The 14,453-nt window shown below is 44.5% G+C and overlaps 1 long non-coding RNA gene across 1 annotated transcript in view; it reads right to left on the reverse strand.

Annotated features, from left to right (window-relative positions):
• The window catches only part of LOC138916158 (uncharacterized), a 30,870-nt gene extending 19,540 nt beyond the window's left edge, over positions 1–11,330 (reverse strand). The window contains exon 1 of the long non-coding RNA XR_011423002.1: positions 11,224–11,330. This is a non-coding gene — a long non-coding RNA (uncharacterized lncRNA). The remainder of the gene's footprint in view (positions 1–11,223) is intronic.
• Positions 11,331–14,453: the final 3,123 nt, after the last annotated feature.

Raw genomic sequence — 14,453 nt, forward strand, 5'->3', positions numbered from 1 at the left:
TGCAAAGTTCATTTTGTTTTTAATTTTCTAGAGTCCTTTCCTACCTATCATCCCACTTTAGCTTTACAGCCACTGCAGAGGTGAAGGGAAGCAGATGGTGTAACTTTACTGTACAGGTGAAGAAAAAGAGAGACAAGTCAAGATCTGACCAAAGCAACACAGAAATTTGTGGTAGAGATGGGAGGGAGGACCTCACTTCTGCTGATTTTCTGCTTCATGCTCTTAGGTAAAAAGACATCAGAATGTACGTTTGGGTTAAAACTGCAACCAGCCAATGGAAAGAGCACCCAACGGCCAAAGCTAGAATAACCTGAGCAACAAAATAAATAAAGTAGTATTGGATTATAACTTAGAGTATAAAATAAACATCCATGAGTCTATACTGATATAGATGAATGATGGAAGAAATAAGTAAATGAAGAAGAACAGCCATTCTACCTGCAGAAGAATTCCACATAATTTATTTAGATACTCTGCGCTCAAGGAGGTGGCGCACAACTCCCCACTCCATAAGTGCTGGCTATGCAGAGAGACGTCCTTCCTAACAGCAGCGCATGGAGAGGGAGAAAAGAGAGTAACTTTACAGCGGAGAACCCTGACAAGTGCTACCTCAGCCAGGTGACCCAGGTCAACATCCCCAGTGATAAGTCATGTCAATAGGATGCACCCTTGATATGATGTAATGAGAAGAGCACTTTACCTCTGTTGATCTCCCTCTCAGAAACCTGTAATCCCAGTCTAATCATGAGAAAAACATCAGGTGAATTCCAGGTGAAGAACATTCCACAAAACTGAAAAAGGTTCTGCCTGACTAGTAGTCCTCAAAACTGTCAAGGTCATCAAAAACAAGGAAAGTCTGAGAAACTGTCACAGCCAAGAGGAGCCTAAGGAGACACGAGGACTAAATGTACCTTGGAGGGGAACCTGGAACAGATAAAGGATAGGTCAAAACTAAGGAAATATGAATAAAGTATGGACTTTAGTTAATAATAGTTTATCAATTTTGGTTCATTAAGTATGACAAATATACCTTCCTAATGTAAGATGTTAATATTATACACCCAGTTATTATTGGATGTGGGGGTATAGGGAAACTCCATACTATTGTCATAAATTTTCTGTAAATCTAAAATTACTCTAAAATTAAAAGTTTCTTAAAAGTGAAATAAGGGCCAGCCTGGTGGCATAGTGGTTAAGTTTGTGTGCTCTGCTTTGGCAACCTGGGATTTGCAGGTTCGGATCCTGGGCGCGGACCTACACACCACTCATCAAGCCATGCTGTAGCAGCGTCCCACACACAAAATAGAGGAGGATTGGCACAGATCTCAGCTCAGGGACAATCTTCCTCAAGCAAAAAGAGGACGATTGGCAACAGATGTTAGCTCAGGGCCAATCCTCCTCATGAAAAGAAAAAAAGAAAAATTTCAAAAAATAAAGATTAATTGTACACTGAAAAAAAGTGCAATCAACTTATTGCTGGCATTATAAGGGGAGAGGTGGGAGGAAGGTGCTATTCAAGTCTTTATCCTGTTTTCCTGTGAATCTGTAGGGTTCACAGTCAGCTTTGGTTGAAGTGACATAGTAAAGGGTCCTTGTGTTCCTGTCACAAATATGCAGCCCCTCCAGGGCCTGGTTGATTCCAGATAGACACATTTTCCACAGCATCATCTCTAGAATCTTTGCTCTCTGAGGTCAATAAGACTATGGACGCCTCTTTGTTCATTCCTCTGGCTTACCTGGAACTTATCTGAATATCTACTGAATTGGCATCCAGTTAATTTTCAGAATCTAGAAAAGAGGGGGGAGATTGGGAGTCAGAGTATCATCTTTGAGTATCACCTAATTGCCATGCTCTTGACTTGACCTTTCTCATTCTCTGTTTCTTCATCCATAAAATGAAGATAATGGTGGTCCCTGGAGTAGGACAAGGTTAAATGGCATGAGGTACGTGAAAGCTTTCTGTGACCTAGAAAGGGCTGCAAATTTATTTTGGAATGTCCTTGTCTTTTGGGAGACTAGGACTTCCTGCATCTTTTGCCTTTTTCAGCAGTGCTCTGGATATTTGCTGAGTTCAGTTCAACAGACACTTGTCAAGTATCATTAATATGTTAGGCACATTAAGAAGTGCCTCACCTGGGTAATGGCATCCCTGGAAACGTAAGAAGATGGAGAAACTTAGGTTTGTCCGAATCTTCATGGGAAGAGTTGCATGTGGTTGGATGGATAAGCTGCCTGGGGTGGGGACTGTAACCCACAAGAGGCACACATCAGTTATGATGCTTTTGGATGCTGGGCATTGAAAACTCAAATCAAAGTGGCCTGAGAAAGTTGTTGGCTCACCTAGCTGGAAGGTCCAGAGTTAGGTGGACTTCAGGGTTTAATGATACAGTGGCTTAACCATAGCATCAAGGACGCAAGTTTTCCTTTTTCTGTTCTGTTCTGTGCAGTGATGGCTTCATCCTATAAATAGCTCCCCTCAGGGTATGGGATGGCTGCCAGCAGCAAGCGGGGCTCTTAGCTTCCTTGTTCACAATGAGGTGGGGTAGGGAGGGCACTTAACAAAACTAAAGCCACAACCCATGACCTTGACCACCCTATCTGAATTAGCCACCTCCTACCTCCAGTCTCTTGCTAGTCCCTAACTCTGCATTATTTCCTTCACAATTTGAAATATTATTTATTTTACGTATTATTTATGTTTATATTTACTCATTGACAGTTAGCTCCGCCTCTGGAATATAACCTCCATGGGGTCACAGACTTCATCTTGTGTACCACTGGTCCCCAAACTGCCTTCTAGGGAGAGTAGGTCCCTCCCTGACCCATAGGAGCCTGCTACGAGGAGTCTTCCTTCTCTGCTCTCCTTCCTAAGCCCACATTGCTTCCTGCCTGGGTCCTAATTACTGGGTGGAGGTGCTGCCAATCAGGATTTCACTGGAATAAAAAGATCGCAGGTGCCACTTGGGTAAAGTTGGGAAGACAAGATTGATGGACAAATTGTCCTCCAAATAAGGAGGAAAACGAGTAGTGGGTAGCAAGGTTGCTAGTCAAGTGGGTGAAAAGCAAAATGGCATGAGATGACAGCTTCAGGATCAAGCTTGAACAGAGGGTGGGCATGGCAGAGCTCCTGTCACACAAACCTTCTGTCTACATTCCTGAGCTTGTTAACCACTCTTGGCATGGCAATGCTCCAAGGGCCCTGCGAAATATTAATAATAGTTCTTCACATTTTAAGAGCACTTTATAACTTATAAAACATATTCCCAGACATTATCTCATTTCATTGTCATAGCCATTCTGTGGGGTTGGTTTGATCATTCTTATTTTGCAAGTAAAGAAACCAACCCTCAGAGCGACTTTGCAAAAGTCACACAGTTCAGAAGAGGGAGAGCTGGATGCAGATATTCTTCTCCAAGTCTTGAGTTCATCCTACCTCGGTGCAGTTGAAGAACGGGCCAACGATTTCCTGAGATGGAAATACATACTTAGGCGTAGGTTTCTTGTTTTGCATTATTTGCCTTTCTGTTTAGAGTCGAGTTGCTGTGTACCTTTGTATCCATATGAAATTTTCCATGACAAAAAGTTAAAAACAATTAAAAGGATAGAGTTGAGTTGCTTGGTCAGCCCCTGGCAGAGTAAACCAAAGGAAGGTCAGGCCCCAAGGAAGTCAGGTGCTAAAGGGTATGGGTTTCAGAGCCTTAAGATTTGACTTAAAAAAAAGAAAGAACATTTGGGAATAAGGAATAAGAAAAGTCATGTGCATGCTCAAGCAGCTAAAAAAAAGGCACAAAGGAATGAGTTGTTCCCTCCGGGTTTTATATTCTCTTGCCAGATCCTTTAATTATGCTTCTATTCTTTTTTCCCAAATTTAATTTTCCCCCAGACTTAAATAAAGAGCAGATGATGCTTCATAGAAGACTCGGTAAAGTGGCCTTTCAGAAGTTATTTTTGCCTGGGTGCAGGTCCTGGCTTGATCTCCAATTTGCTGTGTGATCTTGGGTTATTATTTACCTCCTAGGCAGTTCGCTTTCTCCAACTGTAACATAGGAATTAGAACATTCGCTGCCTCCAAATGGCCTCCCAAGAAAATTGAAAAAGAAGGCAGAGTGAGAGCCATAGAAGCACTTGGAAAATTTCCAGAGGAATGTCTTAAGCTGGGAGATGCTATTATTAGAACATTCCTCGGAATCACCCGGGTTTGTGGGTGACTATAGTCCAGGGCCCCTGCTGCCCTGGAATTAAAGCTGAAAGGGCCTTTGTGCTCCACCTGGCTGAGATGAGACCCTAGACCTTCTGGTCCTCCAGAATGCCCCCTGGTTGATTTGGTTGGTTTGACACAGCTTTCGCTCCATAAGGTGTTATCAGTTTGCTCTGATGCTTCAGGAAACAAAGTGTCCTGAGAAAGAGAGGTGGTCAGTCCTTGATCATCCATGCTAAGGGGTGGTACATAATCTCGAAGAGCAAATAATCCCAAGGAGTGCAGGGCATTTTAATTCAGCATTGCAATAATTAAAATTTTTTTTTTTACCTTCTTAATTTTGTTTTGCTCAGGCTGAGCTTTGCAAGATGGAAGGTAGAGGTGGCTCAGATAGACGTTGGGTGGTGAGTTGGGCAGTAAGAGGAAAGTCATCTGGGGTTAAGCCTGGCTCAAGACTTTTCTCTCTTTGCTGTCACTTTCAAAGAGTTCAGTATACATGCTAATGGCTCACCCAACAGCCTGGACTCCCAGTTTCTTGTCTTCTCAATATTGACGTTCTTTCAACAAATGCTCCATTCTATGCCACTGACCATCAAGTTTTCATTTAATCATCCATTCATTCACTTATTCAATAAGCATGTTCCAAGTAGCTCCTATGTGTCAAGAACTTCTTAAGGGTCAGTGGTACAAAGATTAGAAACCTTCCTTTACCTTGAGGTTTGTTGAGTGAAACAGATGAGCACAACACAGTACACTGAATGTCTATCATAGTGGAATGGCTTTGAAGAATGTGCTGGAGGAGCCCTTTTTAAGCCCAGTAGGGTCAAAAAAGACTTCTAGGAGATAACACTTGAACTGGGACTTGAAGGATAAGTAGGAATTTTCGATGTGGATGGATAAAGCTGAAGGTGAGGGGAGGGAGGGCATTCTAAGAAGAGGGTACAACATATACAAAGGTATGGAGGCATGATAAGGCTGTGGTATATTTGAGGAACAGCAATCATTTTGATTGGCTGGAGGGTATCTTAGGATTGGCAGAGATGAGACTGGACAGGTAAGTGTGCACCAAATCCAACCCTGGGCTTATTCTGAAGGAGAAGGGGAACTACTTCAGAGAATCAGATCAGACTCATTTCAGAAAGAGTGTGCTGGTAGAAACGTAGAGACCAGACTGCAGATGTGTGAGACTGAAGGAGTGGGATGGGTGGCAGAGTGACCTGTTGGGAGCTATCACAGTAAACCAACTGAGGCTAGATAAAGGCCTCAACTAAGGCAGTGCCCGTGGAGAAGGTGAGGGGTTAGAGAGAGAGACTCTGAGCAGAGTGTGAAGCTTGGGGATAGATGTGAGGGAGGGAGAAGTCTAGAATGACTTCCACGTTTCTGGCTTAGGTGACTGTGGAGATAATCATACTGTTGGCTTACATAAGAAATACAGGCAGAGAATCAGGTCTGGGAGAAAAGATGATTATTTAGCTTTGAAAATACAGTCAAGCATTGCTTAAGGATACGGATACGTTCTGAGAAATGAGTCGTCAGGTGATTTTGTTGTTGGGAAAACATCACAGAATGTACTGAAGGGGAACAAAATTTGCCACCCCAAAATGTACCTCTGTAACATGAGAATTATTTTAGGTTGATTATTTTTAAGAGACAAAAGATTCAGAAAGTTTTTCTTGTTACCTCCCCCTTTACTATCTAAAAGAATTCAGACAAAAAAACCTGTCTCCTGAAGCAAGCTATGACCTTAGCTTAACATGAACTAGGTGGTAGACAGGGAGGAACCTAGAAAAGCCTGTTTTTTGGGGTCCCCTCTGTGTTCTTCTGTTTCTGTGCGGCCAAACACTTGCTTTCCAAACGTTTGCTCCTTTTCACCTACCTGTGAGTTGCCTTCCTTCCCTTTGAAGTCCCTGACTCTCCCCACCCCCAACACCTTCTTTTTTCTTTAGCTGAGGATGGTATTTACAGGGAGAGCTTTGCCATTTTGGTGAATTGCTCAGTTTTCCTGGGTCTCTCCCATGTATACATGTTATTAAACTTTTGTTGTGTTTCTACTGTTAATCTGTCTCATGTCAATTTAATTCTTAAACCATCCAGAAGAACTTAGAAGGGTAGAGGAAAATTTCTTCCTCCCCTGTAGCACTTACACAAACCTAGTTGGTACAGCGTACTACACACCTAAGCTATATGGTACTAATCTCATGGGACCACTGTCGTATATGCAGTCCATTGTTGACTGCAACATTGTTATGCACTGCATGACTGTATTGACTTTGAGGTGGGAATGGGACATCTATATGGAAATAGCCAGGAGGCAAATGGGTTTAAGGATTTGGAAGATAGGAGAGAGTTTGGGGCTAGAGACCCTCACCATGGACATCAGTGAGATCAGCGAGGGTGAGGAGGGAAAGAGAGAAAGAGGCCTGAGAGGGAGACCTGGGACACCAATATTTAAGGACCAGTAGAGCAGGAGGAGCCAGGAAAGAAGACTGAGAAAGAGCGGCCAGAAATGCCTGGGGGAAACCAGGAGGCAGTGGTGTCAGGGAGGCCAGGACTCAGGGGAGGTTTAAGAATGGAGAGCACACAATGCTGTCGAGTTCCTTAGGGAGGATAAGTGTGATGGAAGCCAAAGGAGAGACATGATTGGTAGAGCAAGGCCATGAAGCTGACAGGCTTGAGGAAAAGCTTTAGATAGGAGCAGGGCCGCCTGTCACTAATATGGGATGAAAGGAGCTAAGTAGGAGAGCACTCTGCTTGTACCTCTTTGCCCTAATCCCCAGCCAAGGGCTATTTCACTTTCTCCAGGGCACCTCTGATGAAGAATGGTTGGGAATGGAGTTCGGCACATATTGATTACCAAGTCCTGTGTTAGATACTTTGTGCAGATAATCTCACCATGGCCCTTCGAGGCTGAGAGCATAATCCTCCCTTTCACAAGGAGGAAATCAAGGCTCAGCATGGCCAAGTCACTTGCTCCTTTCCTCTCCATTGGTTGCCAGGTCACAACCCCCAAAACAGATCTGTGAAGAGCCACACCAGTGGCTTCACATCTGTGAAGAGTCAGTCTTTTAATCTCCCACTGGCTCAAGCTCCTAAAGCTGACAAGTAAAAAAGATAACGTTTGGCCAGATACAGGATGCGAGTTCTACCACCGAGGCCTCCACATGAACAAGTTAAATCAATGGGCAGAAGAGAGGTAAGACACTGCACAAAGAAGCTTTCTTTTCAAAGAGCTAGGACAGCCAGGGAGGGGTGGAGGTGGGGGCGGACAGGGGAGGAAGGTCAGCAGGGTGACTTCACCTCCCTCCCAGCTAGTGAGTTGCAAATCTCCCCTCCTAAACCATTAGACAAGTCAGGGCTGCTTGGGAACACACTGGCCCACTTTCTGTCTTTAAGATGGGTGCTCATCTTTAACTTAACATTTTTACAGTGTTTCTACTATCCCCTGAGGTTGACTGTCTTATTCCTATAATCTGCATTTTAAAGATAAACAAACTGAAATTCAGGGACTTGCCCAGGTCCTTTCCAGTGTTTAGGAGCCAGGACTCAACTCGGTATTCAGGATCCAGATGCTGGGATCTTCCTGATACCCAGGGATAAATGATTCCATAAGGAAGTTCACTACTAATAACAACCCCACACATGCGTCCATGGACCTTACAGTAGCTTCCAAGGTCCTATGTATCTGGCCATTCAGTACCTCTGTTAGAGAAAAAATTATCCAAAGCACTTGTTAAAGACAGTAAGGCAGGCTTTATTCAGGAGGGCTACTGCAATGGGGTTTTGTAGTCAGGAAGAGAGAGCAGACCCAACTCTGACTACAAGGACAAAAGGTGATTCTCAGCCAAGGAGCAGGGAGGGGGGGCAGTGGCTGGAAAATTACTAAGAGGAAACAACAAGGCCAGGGGATTCTTACTGCAGGCAGGCCAGGGTGATAAGACAGCAATGGTAGGGGATAAGGAATTGCATTAGCTAGCAAGGGTGGGGGACCCAGCAGGATTCTTGCCCAAACTGGATTAAACGGGCCAAGGACAGAGTCCACGGTCAGGGACTAGTCAGAAAGAGGACTCAGAGGAGCCTGACTAGAGTTTGGTCAAAGGCGAGAGCCTCTGTCACCCCCCCGACCTCATCGCCAAGACCGCTCTCTCCCAGCTCTCCCCCGTCTCTCCCCTTCTCTTTCCTGATTGATTTTCCTCTGGAGCACTTACTACCATCTAACATACTATATATTTTACTTATACATTTTGTTTACAGTCTTCTTCCCCCCAACTGGAACGTCAGTCCCATGAGGCAAGGACTTGTGTCTATTTGGTTCACTGTTGTATCTCCAACACCTGGAATGGCATCTGGCACGATCCTGCTGGCACACAGGTGGGGCTCATTCTGTGTTGAACGAACTGGACACCTGGATGAAGGTCTCTACAAATACCCTCAGATCTTGATTAGCTATATCAACACCAAAGGATAATAATCCCAATGACGGATGATTCGTCCAACCAGTTCATAATGTACTTTACCATGCATTATCGTAATATTAATGCAGTAACATAAGAATTAGGTCAGATGAACCATGGAATATTTGCCTTCCGTAAGAATTCTATGGTGCTATGTGGTTGTGAGGGGTACAAAAAAAGGAAAAGGAAGCCCAGAAATATTGGGACAAAGAAACCTATCTAGGATTCAGAGCTTGCTGCAGCAAAACTCATATGCATACAAGGCCATCTTCCATATATAGATCGGGTATAATGGGCCCTCAGTAGGCACTTCATCTAAATGATCACCTCCCCTTCCAGACATCCCATGCTGTTCCTGAAACCCGCCACGTGCCCCTGCACATGCCCTTTCCTATGCCCCAAATGTTGTCTTTCCCCTCTGCCCCCTCACTTCTTGTCTTCCCAGTAATTCCTCACTCACCCTTCAAGTCTCAACAGAAATTGCCTCTGCAGAGAGGACTTCTGACTGCCCTGGGCAGAGTTAATCATTCCCGCCTCCAATAACAGCATCCAATACAAACACTGGGATATTGTCACATTATAATTGCTAATTTGTTCCCATGTCCTTCTCCCCAGGAGACGTAGGAGCCTGGAGGGCAGAGACTTACCTTATTTGGTATTGCATCCCCAGCCACTAACACATATATGACACACGGCCGGGTTGGGGTGAATGACGAAGGGGCTATACGCAGCTCAGACACTGTAAACAAGGACAGAAAACATCTCGGCCCAGACAGGTGTTTCTCACTCATCATCCTTGCCTGGGAGGCTAGGGAAACCCTGCTTCAAAGGAACCTGACACACGTGAACAAATGTGGGGCCGAAGTAGAGGGGGATTCATTCCCTCTCAAGGATTAAGCATCTGAAGGCAGAGTTCACCACAGGGCTCCTTATATAGTGAGCTTCTTTAGCGCTCTCCAAAGCAAGAGCTGATTTTCAGACAGGGAATTCAAACCCAGCACGGCGGACACAAATCTACTGCACGAAGTAAGGCGATCTTGGTGAAAAGCTAGTTAAATCAGCATCACTTTCTACTTGCCTGTACACACTGTCCAGTTCACTGGCCACAGGCATCTGTATGGTGCAAAAAGCAGAGCAGCAAAAACTCACCAAGGCCTCAAACCCAGAAAAAGGAAGCGGGGTGGGGGTGGGGGGTAGGGAATCACGGGGCCTGAGAACAGGCAGGGGTTTTCGTTTTCGTTTTTGTTTTTAGCATCTCCAGTGCCTAGACCAGTCCCTGGCACATACTTGATACCCTATAAACATTTGTTGAAGGAATGTGTGACTAGAGGAACCTATGGCCACTGGGAAAGAAACGAGCTGGAGAAGACATTATAGCGCTGTAGTTAGGAGTAATTCTTTAATAAGCCACTAGGGGTCGGTCAGGTGGGTTAGTCTCCCCACAAGCATGCTCAAGTAACAAGGGATGGTGACCAAAGTGCTGTCCAAAGCGTGTGGGTCCAGTTAACAAAAGGCCTCTGGTTGGACCAAGTGGAGTATGTGTGTCCCCAGCTGGGCACAAAAAGAGACCTGCCCAGCATCCTCCTTTCCCACCCTTTCTCCATGTACTACTCAGCCGCTGTCTCAAGAAATATTGAATATTTAACGAACATTTGTTACAAAGGACACAAAATCATCAGAAAGCCTGAGGTGACCACGTGCCTCAGTTTAGCTTTGGCCATAGTTTGCTCCAGGACCATTTTTAAGAGCTAAAGAATGCACATAATTTTTTAAGAGTGCTACTGAACTGTTCCTTTCGGTTGTTTCTGCGTGAAAGATCTCTGCAGGTGGGCTATAACCATAATTGTAAGAGCTCGGCCATATGGGAAGGAAGCTAACATTTATCTAGTGCCAATCACATAGCAGAATGCACAAACTAGACACTTTTGGTATATTATTTAATCCTATGACTGTACTATGAGGGGGGTGCTATACCCCTTTTGCAGATAGGAACTGAGGCCCAAAGGGAATACGTAAGTTGCCTAAGCTCACTCAGCCAATCTGTCACAGGCTGGCTGATTCCAGGCTGACTCAACACACAGCTTCAAGATGGGACTCAGAAGACACTCGTGATTTTACAAGAACCAAATCCTTTTGATCAATAAATTTCCCTTTTTCCGTGACTGACCCATTTGATTGGGTGCACTGAGTTTGGCCTGGCACAGAGTGGCAAGACGACCTGCGACCTCTCCCAGCAGACAAGGTAAGGCTCCAAAGCATATTTTCCCAAGGCCCGCTTAAGCCTAGCCAGTCTATTTCGACTTAACGACTTCTGGCTGCAGTGAAGTCTGGGTGCTAATGAGCTGTGTAGGAGAATGAGAGTGTTCTGTTGTGTCGAACAGGCCCCTGATGAGAATAGCTTAACTCTTCTTGCAAAGCGGCTACAGTGCACAGTGGCACTGTTCCTCGGAAAAATAACACCAGCGATGCCTTGCAGGGATGTAGGTGGGAATGGCACAGAACATAAGAACATGTTGGCACTGTCTGTTTAAAATAGCAAAAGCAGCAGAAAGACATGAACACAGTAATTCTAACCTTATTAAACTAAAAACATTCCTCGAGTCCTCTTGGGAAACTATTTCGCTTCACAAGGAGGGAGGTGAACCAGCTTCTTCGAGGTCAGTTGCCTTTGGAGATTTGCCTATTTCGCTCTCCATCTAACTGGCACACGAGTGTAGACATAACCTGAAGATGCCAAGTGAAAATGGGGAGGTTTGGAACCAGTTTTATTTTTAAAAGGTCTTCCTTTGGGTAAACCCACTAATAAACCTTTGACCCAGAGACTGCACTCCTAAGAATGAAAACAGACTCCAGGCTTCCTGGGTCTATCTGGCTTGGACACTTACCTTGAACAAGGAAACTCATTCTTCTGTGCATTATTTCCTCATGTGTAAAATGGGAATAATAAAATTATCTACCTATAGGTTTTTGGTAAAGATTAAGTGAGATAATCCATATAGACTAGCACAGTACCAGTACCCAACACATAGGGAGCCCTCAATTGTCTCAACTGTTCAACTGTTTATTATTATTACCTTAAAGACTCAATCATAAACATGGACAAAGCTTTGTGCAAAGACAGTCAATGCAACACTGTTCATAATAATGAAAAATCTGAAACAATCTAAAAACCCAAAATTAGGTGAATGATTAAGCAAAATAAGCTGCACATCTGGTCTGGAAAGATGATGGAGCTATTAAAAATTCTGGCTATGAAAATTATATAATTTCTTTTTTGAGGAAGATTAGCCCTGAGCTAACGTTTGCCACCAATCCTTCTCTTTTTGCTGAGGAAGGCTGGCCCTGAGATAACATCTGTGCCCATCTTCCTCTACTTTATATGTGAGACGCCTGCCAAAGGATGGCTTTACAAGCAGTGCGTAGGTCTGCACCTGGCATCCGAATCAGTGAACCCCAGGCCGCCAAAGTGGAACGTGTGAACTTAACTGCTGTGCCACCAGGCTGGCCCTGAAAATTATGTAATATTTTTAAGTGCTTATGATATAATAGGTGGGAAAAAAGAAGTGTATAAAATTGCATATATATTTACAACTGTGTAAAACAAAAACCAAATCCTGTAACTGGGGGGGAAAGATTGACAGGCAAGACTTGAAAATTCATCAGGATGAGTGAACTCTGGTTAACTTTTAGTTTTCTATTCTCTATTTTCCAAAGTATTTTATATAGTTGCATGATTTTTAGAGTAAAAGTAAGAAAAATAATATTAAAAATTATGTTAAAATTGTTGCTTTTTGAGTGTAATCGGCATGAAGGCTCCAGGGTTGCAGAACTGAGGGCTATTTCTATTTATTTTATTACAACGTTCAGAAGAGGCCCAGTAGGCTGTAGGGTAGCAAAACAATTTTCCAGAATTATAAATTTTTGATAGTTGGTTCCCTGGAAGCTTCAATAAACAAGCTTGGATTTTTCCTTATTTAGGGCATACTGTCTAATATTTCCATGCAAATTTCTCATGAACATTCCTGTGGTTGCCATGAATGTTCCAGGTGACCCTTGGTCAAGGAGGCCAGTAAGGCCAAGGAAGCTGAAAGTCAGGCTCCAGGCAGCCGGTGCGAACCTGCCTCGGTCTTCATGATGGATAAGATGAAGCTGGTAAAAACCAAGCCTGTCCTAAAAAGCACTTTATTCTCAGTCTCTTTCCTCCAACACCATTCTCTAACCTGCCCCTCCCTCTCCTTTACAAGCTCTCTTTGCACTCCTACTGTGAGCCCAGCGCTAGGCTAGAAGCTGAGGACAGAGGTGGATGAGACTCAGCTCCTGTCTTGAAAGTGGTCAGCCCCAGGACCAGAGGGGGCAGACAAGCAAACACAATCCCAGTCAACATGACAGGGGCCCTGAAAGAATATCAGGGCTGTAGAGTCAAAGAGGAGGGCATTGCTAACCGTGCATGGGGCTTGGCCAACAGCACAGCAGAGGTGGCATCTGATGGAGGTTGGGAATGAGCAAACGTTTGCCAGGGTAGGAGAAGGGCTGAGGTGAAGGCATTCCAGGCTGAGGAACAGCAGGCATAAAAGCACCGTGAGGGCAAGGTGTTGTGGGGGAAGGCTGTGAGATTCCCCATGGGGCTGGTGTCTCATGGGGTTCAGTTGGGGAGAGGGAAAAGGAGGAGGAGTCAGCACGCAAAGAGATCACGCTAAGAGGGTAGGCCTGAGTCACGCGGACTAAAAGTCAGTGGAAGTTTTGAAGCAGGGGAGAGACGTGCTCCGATTCTCTGGGGAAGACAGTGCTGGTCGCTGTGGCGGAGGAGCTCATGTGGCTGTAACCAGTGGGAGGGGCACAAATGAGGAGGTGGCTGCACTAGTATGAGGAGCACTAAGGAGGGCTTTTTAGGGCCTTGCAGGGGGGCGGGGGGGGGGGGTGAGGAACCAGCTCAGAGGGTTGTGACTGGTGTGGAAGTGACAACTCTGGCTGACTGGTTAGATCTGGGAGGTGACAGAAATCAGGGATAGATGGATAAGTATAGCCATGCCATTAACAAAGATAGGAAACTTCAGAGAAATGGGTTCAATGATGGACTAACGAAAGATTAAATAAACTCAGTTTGGGACAGGTTGAGAAAAATGAGCCAGGGGGTGTCTGGGCTGTTGATTAGAGCAGTCTGGCTTTCAAAAACAATTCTAGGCTGGAGATACTGATCAGGAAGGCAATTGCACAGTAGAGGGCGGGTGCTCCAGAAGAGGTTACCCTGGTGGACTAAAGAACAGGATGCTTGGGAAGAATGTTTTCAGACACTGAACCTTCAAAATCAGATTTGCCTGAGGGTTTATGGAGGCTCTAACCTGCGTAAACAGTGTTTTCTTTTCCATGTGCACGCCTGATAAATCTTCAGTTTGTTTTTCGATTCGTTTGTTTCTGCTGACTCTGACAATGAGTGGTGAACATGAATGGAGGCTTTGGAACAGGACAGACCTGGGTTCCTGCCCCAGCTCCTTGACTTAGGAGGAAGAGGTAAACTCTGACTCTCAGTCTCCTGCACTGGAGAAGATGGAGAATGACATCTCATACTCTCAGAGTTGTTAGGTTTGCAATATGTGTATGTCTGCTTGGTAATATAAAAGCCTGTAACCCCAGTCCTACAGTATATTATATAAGCTAAACCAAAAGCCTTCTCTTGGTAAAGATACATCACTATAAAATTTACAATCTTTAGGCCCCAACTAGCATATTTTAAACTGTAAATGTATGTTGATTTTAATGTTTGAGCAGGCTATGGCATTTCAGTTATTAAAAAGTGACTAGAAAGG

This window comes from Equus caballus, chromosome 11 (assembly GCF_041296265.1).
Source record: "Equus caballus isolate H_3958 breed thoroughbred chromosome 11, TB-T2T, whole genome shotgun sequence".
Classification (NCBI taxonomy): Eukaryota; Metazoa; Chordata; class Mammalia; order Perissodactyla; family Equidae; genus Equus; species Equus caballus.